General features: G+C 32.6%; 1 long non-coding RNA gene across 1 annotated transcript; it reads left to right on the top strand.

Annotated features, from left to right (window-relative positions):
- The first annotated feature begins 1,535 nt into the window (after nucleotides 1-1,535).
- Nucleotides 1,536-8,048, top strand: LOC132720708 (uncharacterized). The gene is made up of 4 exons (XR_009624377.1): nucleotides 1,536-1,665; nucleotides 5,534-5,684; nucleotides 7,424-7,557; nucleotides 7,925-8,048. It is a non-coding gene; the product is annotated as an uncharacterized LOC132720708 (long non-coding RNA).
- The last annotated feature ends 683 nt before the right edge of the window (nucleotides 8,049-8,731 follow it).

Below are 8,731 nucleotides of genomic sequence, written 5' to 3'. Positions count from 1 at the left end.
GTAAAACTGACATGGCCTTTTAAAAGAAAGAACCTAATCTCAAAAACTTCAAGTATCTCTGAAATTTCTACTGTTTAGTTTAGCCAGTGAAGTGATTGTCATATGAATATCACATGACAATGAAGTACCCTACAGGATGCAGGTACCCTGCTTTAAAATATTTTGTCTCTATTATTCATTTTTACAAATAGTTAACAGTGTATTTACAGGACTTACAAAGGTAATAGCAATTTGTATGAAATCATGCTAAGTAATAAGATATTTAATGTAAATATTCCTTACTATGCACTGTTTAAATTTAACAGCAGCAGACATGTCTGTCAGAATCTAAGCTTTAATGCACACAAATTGTCTTGAGGACATCATTATAGTCACTTCTAGTAAATAAATAACAGCTCATGAATGAAAGGTTTGGGAATAGGTTTGGTGTGAGATTAGGTACTTATACGATAATTTTAATTTTACCTTAGAAGTGTTTATGAAATTAATATCAATCTGGATCAACACTGGTCCAGACAAGTACCATATTAAAATTATAAATGTGAACAGTAGCTTAATGCTGTAAGAATTATTTCTGCATTGTGAACTGAAAGCTACAGTCGACTCTCGTTATCTCGAAGTCATCGGGACCGTCCTAAAATATCGAGGTAACGAAATGTCGAGATAAACGTATTAGGGTTTGAATAAGGCAGAAACTGATTTTTACAAAAGACATGTGCATACCTTATGTCAAATGAACTATGATATCCCCAAGTCTTGTTTTCATAGGCCTAGTCAATATTTAACAAAGTAACATTAGTGGATGTTTACCAGCGAAAATATGGGTTTCTGTGATAAAAACACATAGTGAGGTTTACTCAGTAATACACCAATATAGTGAAAACATTGTTTTCAGGGTGGTTGCTCCGGATATCCTCCCGGGTTATTTATCGGGTCTTTCGTGATGTTGTTCGACCGCTGATTGATTTGGTGGTAATGTTGTGAAACAATATTGCAACGATAGCGTTTCTATACTTTCACTATTTCATTTACATTTAAAGTCATAATGAGTTGATACAGTGTTTGAATATTTATAAAGAATGTAAAATTCACTCATTTTGGACATAAATCAATCAACACCCTAAATAGATTAACTTTTATAAAAACAGCTAATCATGTTACAAACATAATCATCATTATGGCACGCGCTATTGAGCAATTATCGTCTAGTTTATGTTTTTCACACGTCTGGAGGGAACAGACGAAAGAAAACTATTACTCGAGATAAACAAAGGATAATAGTGTGAAAATAACTGTTGGGGCTGAAATTGTACATGATGCCGAGATACTGAAAATATTGAAATAAAAATATCGAGATAAACAAATATTTCCAATATAGATAAAGAAGGAAGAAAATCGGCACTTTCATCGAGATAACAAAATATCGAGAAAAGCGATGTCGAGATAACGATAGTTGACTGTATATTATGTGCATATAAATATTTGTATGTTAAGATGATGTACTAATGGTACAAATCTAATAAAATAAATGTTTTGTTCTGTTCTGTTCTGTTCTGTAATAGTGATGAGACCAACATGAAGTGGTGGCAAAGGTTTAACAAAGAAGGACTTCAAAAGGGCTTAGCTCTTCCACCAGAGCCCAGAATCATCCTACACATAGAAACAGTAAGTTTATCAGGCACTTGAAGCCTAATCAATTAAGCGTGAATGGTTTGACCCATTTAACAAAATGTTTTTTTATACCCCCGCACAACAAAGTTGTAAGGGGGGTATACTGGAATCAGCTTGTCCGGCTGTTCGGCCGTCCGGCTCTCCGTCGGTTTTTTCTTGTCCGCCCAATAACTTGAGATTCCTTTGACCCTTAGTCTTCATATTTGGCATGGAGGTTAGTCATGATTAGTAGATGACCCCTATTGATTTTGAGGTCACTAGGTCAAAGGTCAAGGTCACAGGGGCCTTGACTTCAAAAAGCTTGTCCGCCCAATAACTTAAGATTCCTTTTGACCTACAGTCTTCATATTTGGCAATGGAGGTTAGTCATGATTAGTAGATGACCCCTATTGATTTTGAGGTCACTAGGTCAAAGGTCAAGGTCACAGGGGCCTTGACTTCAAAAAGCTTGTCCGCCCAATAACTTAAGATTTCTTTGACCTACAGTCTTCATATTTGGCATGGAGGTTAGTCATGATTAGTAGATGACCCCTATTGATTTTGAGGTTACCAGGTCAAAGGTCAAGGTCACAGGGGCCTTGACTTCAAAAAGCTTGTCCGCCCAATAACTTAAGATTCCTTTGACCTACAGTCGTCATATTTGGCATGGAGGTTAGTCATGATTAGTAGATGACCCCTTTTGATTTGAGGTCACTGGATCAAAGGTCAAGGTCATAGGGACTTTGACTTCAAAAAAGTTTGTCCACCCATTACTTAAGATTCCTTTGACCCACAGTCTTCAATATTGGTATGGATGTTGATCATGACTATAAGGTGACCCCTATTGATTTTTGAAGTCACTGGGTCAAAGGTCAAGGTCACAGGGACCTTGACAAAAAAAGTTTTCTTCTCAATTGCTAAAGAATGTCCTGTCCGCAATGTATTGACATTTTCACATTTGAAGCATGTAGAATACAAATCTTAGCAATGCACTGGCTTAGTAACCTCAGATTTGGCAGGGAGGTTGTCCTTGAGCTCTTAATGGCCACTGTTGATTCTGACAAAGTGGTATGCGGGGGTATTCACACCATGATAGTGGCAGTTCTAGTTCATATAACTGTCAAACTAGAAAAGACTTCACCCGTTCAAAATAATTATCTTGATGTCTCTGACAAGCCTAATAAGTTGGACTAGATGCCCTTGAAGCAAGACTAAGTTCATAGTCAGATAATCATATTTGCTGGGATTGACAAAAAAACCATTTAATTTGGATTTTAATATGTGATTGGAGACCTAAATATATGTTTTGTGCAACAAACAGGTCATGCAGTACTATAAAACCTGTTAGCTGAAGTCTCTTTACCTACCACAACCAATTGGTGTCTGTGTATCGATTTATTCAGGGAATAGACATATACACATACAATGTTATCACATATATCAACTTGCATATATATATAAACACACATAAATGCAACAAAAATAAACTACTGGTTTCCTAGCAGTTTCCGTCCCCTAGCAGTTTTCCGGCCGTTTATCATTTTCGACCAGTACAGTCTATTTTTACCAGTAAGGCATCCACATTACTTCATCAATTAGAGAGACATTTGTTTCCTATGCTAAAACAGCATTTAAAGTAATACAAACGATTTATATGTTTTGAAGTTTTGCCTGTTATTTAAAGTTACTTAAGAGAACTTGCAACTTTAAAAAAATAAGCAACACCTGGGGAATTCTAGTTTGAATATCCATTCGCAATAACTAAGACCCCATTTTAGTAAATCAATACTTCGGAAAATATTTTTGCAGACGACACGGAAAAGGTTGGGAAGTCCTGTTTGTCTGATAAAACCATCTTAACATTGCTTTATGGTACTGAATTATATTCAAAATAAAAAAGGTCCGGAAAACTGCTATGAATTTTTGAATAAAGGTGAAAAAAGGTGTTACATTTCAGGCCTATATTCAAATTAAAAAGTTAAATGAAAGGTTAACATTAAACACATGGCACTGCTAGACAGGTACCTAACTTTGTCTTGTCAAAGTTTTGTACCCCTCCCTAGACTGATTTTTATTTTATTTGTTAAAAAGTGCGATTTGTGGCCGGAAACTGCTAGGAAACCTGTAACTTACATGATAATAAATGAATTATAAAGAAGTTAAAAAAAAAATAATTTTCAACAATCAAGACACATTTTTCAATATAATAAGACAAGTACATTGTACACAAACAAAATGAAATAAATTTTGTTTAAACTTAAACATATCAAGTACAACATAAGCTACACTCATTCAATATTATCCTCTATATATTTTGTACTTTTAATAAAGAAAATTTAATATATATATATAACAAGGGAGGTAACTTCATCAAAACTACCATAACAATTTGTATTGATTTGTAGTTGCCCTTTGGTAGTAGTGTAGATGAAGAAGATCGCAGATTCGATTTGATCTATGGCAGGAATCACCTGTCTAAAATAATAGACAAAGATTAAAGGGTCACTTGTTATTCCTGGTTTGGGGGAAGGGGGGTGGGGGGGCTGGGGATGGGAAGCCTTCAACTGATATCATTACCGCCATGGACAGTTCAAATTATTCTCCATAAAATAGTATTTTCTTATTCAAGATATTCATCACTTTATAATCATACATTTTTTTTAAAATAAAATTAAATATGTTAAGTGTATATAAATGTTGGGCATATGAAATTGGATGAACCACAGCATATGAAGGCTAAATCTGATACACCATGTAGTATTGGCCAATAAATAAAAATAATAAATCAGGCAATATATATATAAACCATCATCTTAATTACTTAAGGTTATCTTATCTCTAATCTCTATTAGCAACTGGTGTGAAAGGCGTTATTCATTTACCCCATGCCATGTTTTATTGTAATTTGTCAGGGGTTATCTGCCCCTGATATCAGCATGTCCAGCTGATTATGTGATATGGTAGCAAGCAGCTGTGTATTTGATTATAATTTATGGTAAGTTATGCTGGGAGGTGAAATAAATCATAGAAAATAGGAACAGTTTGCAACATTTTCTGTGTAAAAATGATAAATTTACTATATTTAAGATGATATTTCTACCAAGTTTCATAAAAATTGACCACAAGGTCTAGATATTTTATCTGTAGAAAGAAAGACGGGAAGTTATAACTAAACTGTGCCAAGATTAGTACTGGTAAAAACTGTTTGACTCATCCCTAATTAAACATGTTCAGCATTTGACAACACTTGTCCTTTTAATTTCATTGAAGTTTTGTCTTTGTCATTCGTTCTGCATTACATACAATAAAATAAGACATTTTAAAACAGCATGTCTCCATATCCATGCAAATTTTCATGAAAATTTTGAAAATGTTGTAAAACTAAAATGTTTTGAAATGAACAAAGAAAGTAATTTCCACATTGTAAACAGCAATAACAATCCACATAAATTGCTTAATAAATATGCAAATGTAGCCCTTACTAATATGGTTTCTGATACCGCAAAACCAGTCAGTACTATCTCACATAACAATTTTGTAAATTATTACTTGAATATTGAATCTTTTTTTTTTTAAAGTGTTAAGTTTGATTGAATTGAAATACTTTGGCTAATTATCTGGAGGCATGCAGCTTTAATTTTTGTGTTTGTGTATAAAGTATGTATGTAGTTTTATGTACAACTTGCATGCATGTAGTTATATGTACTATAGCATGCATATATTTAAGCATTTTTTTCTTTTCTCATTTGAAACATTTCAATGGAGATATATCAGTTACTAGATAATCACAGTTCATTTGTAATTACTAAAGATTGCACAAATCAGGTTAACCTGAAAGTTTTTTTTCTTTCTCTGCTTAATTTGTCCTTTTTTTCAATTTTAGGAATTTATCAAGATGAAAATTCAAAGCTGGTCAGAAAACAAGTAGAGCCCACAAAAGTAAAAAAATGGCTTGTATGTACAATGTGAGGAAAAAGCAATTCACTTTTGGTTTCAGCATTTCAAAAGAAGGATTTTTACTGAATAACATTAAGGTAATTTTTAATTAGGTAATTCAGATTTAAAGTTAACTTTCCTATTTGAAGTTGTTGAGGTAATATCTAGTTTCCTTCATAAATTATAAAATCTGCCCAGCCACCAATACAGTATGTTATAGGTACAATAGAAGTACCTATAAAGCCCCACAATGTAGTATCAATATGGTATCACTTAAGTCCCTGCTTCTAGTGTACTTAATTTTATGAGCAATCAAACAGGGAGAAGTATGGTAAGCTTAAATCTTGCCCTAAGCAACAAAATACCTTTTACACCAGTATAGAACCATTATACCAGTTATTTAGCTACACTGTTTAGTTATTTCTTAGAATTCCCTGAAACTTCTTATTGACATTTTGATATCGTATTCTAAATAAAAAGATGGCAAAGTCCAATTTCAAAATAAAGTGATGACTTCAAAGTTGAAACCACATTTGATGTCAGGAGTTTTGAGACTGTCAGTTACAAAGTAAACTTTCTATATTTGTCAACAGGAATGTTACTTTATAAATAATTAATTGTATTGTCCTGAGATTGTAGATCAATGTAACATGATATACCTCATGTATATTGATGAGACCACAGTGTCTTTTGTTCTATTTGTCTGTAATTGTATATGGTATAATGTCTGACATTCATTTGTTTAATTAGGTTTGCTGCATGTTTTACAGATAGTATTTCCCAAGAAAAGTAAAGGGTATAGGGGGCAAAGATGAAATAATATATTGTGTCTGTACTGTTTTGGTTACAAAATTATTACAGACTTTCAATCCGTGAAAATTAAAGTGGCTTTTTCCAGACATGTCTTTAACTGTCAAAATTAGTCATAAAAGTTTGATTTTTTTTTTAAATTTTAATATTCTGACCTCTGGAAGAGTAGAGCTTTTGTAAAGATTTTTGACAGGTGTTATATGGCCTTATATACTGTAAATGGTTGTTTGCAAATATAACCTGGGCAGCTAGGAAAATGTTTTATATTGCAAATCAACTGTTTATATATGGTCATATATCCTGTTAATAAACTTTATAAAAAAAAATACTTATAATAAAGCAAACTTCCTTTACTTGTGATAGAAAAATATAAAATAGCTTCATTTGAATTGACAGCAGCCATTAAATATATACATTAAAATTATCCAGTGAAAAGTGACAAGTATTACAAATAAAGACATTAAGGTACAAATACATTAGGTTGTTTAAGAAATTATATATTCCAAACAGTGATTTTATTGCTAAATCACTGTTTGGAAATCGGATTCAAGGAATTATATCATGAGGGCATAGCCCGAGTGATATAATGATGTGCATCCAAACAACAAGCGTTAAAATCACTGACTGGGATATATTATTTCGATTCTAACACAACATCAAAAATAAATGCTGCAGTACCTAATATCAAGCCTTATAGCGGGTGATTTGTTTCCGTACTTATTTTCAAGGCATCGCATTTTTTTATGGTTACGTCACATATCTAATAATTACATCACATGTCTAAATACAGAGTAAACAGTGATGATTTTATTACATAATAACACACACTTTTGGTCCTTCTATGTTCATAAGGGAAAAATGCAGGTCGTTAGAATTGAAAATAATGTATAACTTTCATGTCATGTTAGAATTAATTAAAACACAGTCTTAAGATATTTCATTTCTTATAAAGGTAAACTAATATACAGGGATTGATGACTGATGAAAAAGTACTTCAGTCTCACATGATAACATCTTATATCTTCAGGTATACAATGGAGAAAGTTTGTTTGGGGATTTTTTTTAAAATTGACAGACGAAGGTGAAAATGGATAATGACGGTAGACACAAGATGATCACAGTTGACAACTGACACTCAATAACTATGGTAACACAACACAGGTATGATATAGAATTAATTTCTACATAACATGATCTGGTTGCTGAATCATAACTTGTTAACAAAGGGGGACCTCATGTTGCACTGGGACATCCTTGAAATTCTTTATCTATAATGCTTGTGAAATTAATCATTAATACTGTAATTGAAGTATTCAAAATATTTTATATTTTTCTTTTTTTTCCATTCCTTTTAGGTCATATAGGTCCCAATTTAACATTTAATGTTAATGATTACCCAGAGGGCGTGGTTAGCATCTGCTTTTATTTTAAAAGAACTTTAGCTCTATATAAAAAAGATCTACTTATTTTATGATTTTTATCTAATAAAATATTTTTTTGAGTCATAACTTGATTATTTCCTCTCCAGGTCCTTGATGAATATTGATACTGGAGGTATGATATAAAGGGGACTACTGTAAGGTGATATGGGGGTTTAAGTGGAGACAGAAGAATGAATCATTATGGTGTTAGTGACCTGGAATAATGACAGGTAGATATGTGTATTGATATTTGATTTCCGGAGTTACCTGATACTGTCACATGATCATCTGATTATTTGCCAGTCTTTGGTGATATGTTTCAAATATTTATTTTTTTAATTGTATCATGTTGCATGAGGTGTCTCATTTAGCAAAAGTTGTAACATAGGTAAAAATACAGCTAGTCTGTCTGTCTAAACCAATCTTTGGACAATTTATCTATTGACAGGTTGTTAAAACAACATGGCTTCAGATTCATGCTAATTTTCATGAAAATTTTGAAAATGTATTTAAAAGTAAAATTTTTTGAAGTGAATAAACAAAATAATTTACATGTAAGTTACCAAAAAGAGGTCAAAATATGCAAAAACTAGCCCTTAGCGTGTTAGTCATGCAGTAGCAATATGATAATAAATACTGCAAAATAAGTTATTAATGGCACATAACATATAAAGCATACTTGAATTTTGAATTCTTTTACTTTTTATGCCCCCGCCATGTAATGGCCGGGGCATATAGTGTTACCCTGTTCCGTCCTTCCGTCATTCCATCATCATCAGTTTCCGTTCATTATCTTAGTAATGGTTGCACACATTCAACTCAAATTTGACATATGGATATGTCATGAGAATATACAGGTCAAGTTCGAATTTGGTCATGGTTTGATGACTTTTGGCAGAGTTATGCCCCTTTTA

This window comes from Ruditapes philippinarum, unplaced genomic scaffold (genome assembly GCF_026571515.1).
Source record: "Ruditapes philippinarum isolate M1 unplaced genomic scaffold, ASM2657151v2 ctg15758_1_1_1_1, whole genome shotgun sequence".
Classification (NCBI taxonomy): domain Eukaryota; kingdom Metazoa; phylum Mollusca; class Bivalvia; order Venerida; family Veneridae; genus Ruditapes; species Ruditapes philippinarum.
The sequence above is the reverse complement of the archived record's forward strand: the minus strand, read 5'-3'. Positions and strand labels throughout refer to the sequence as shown.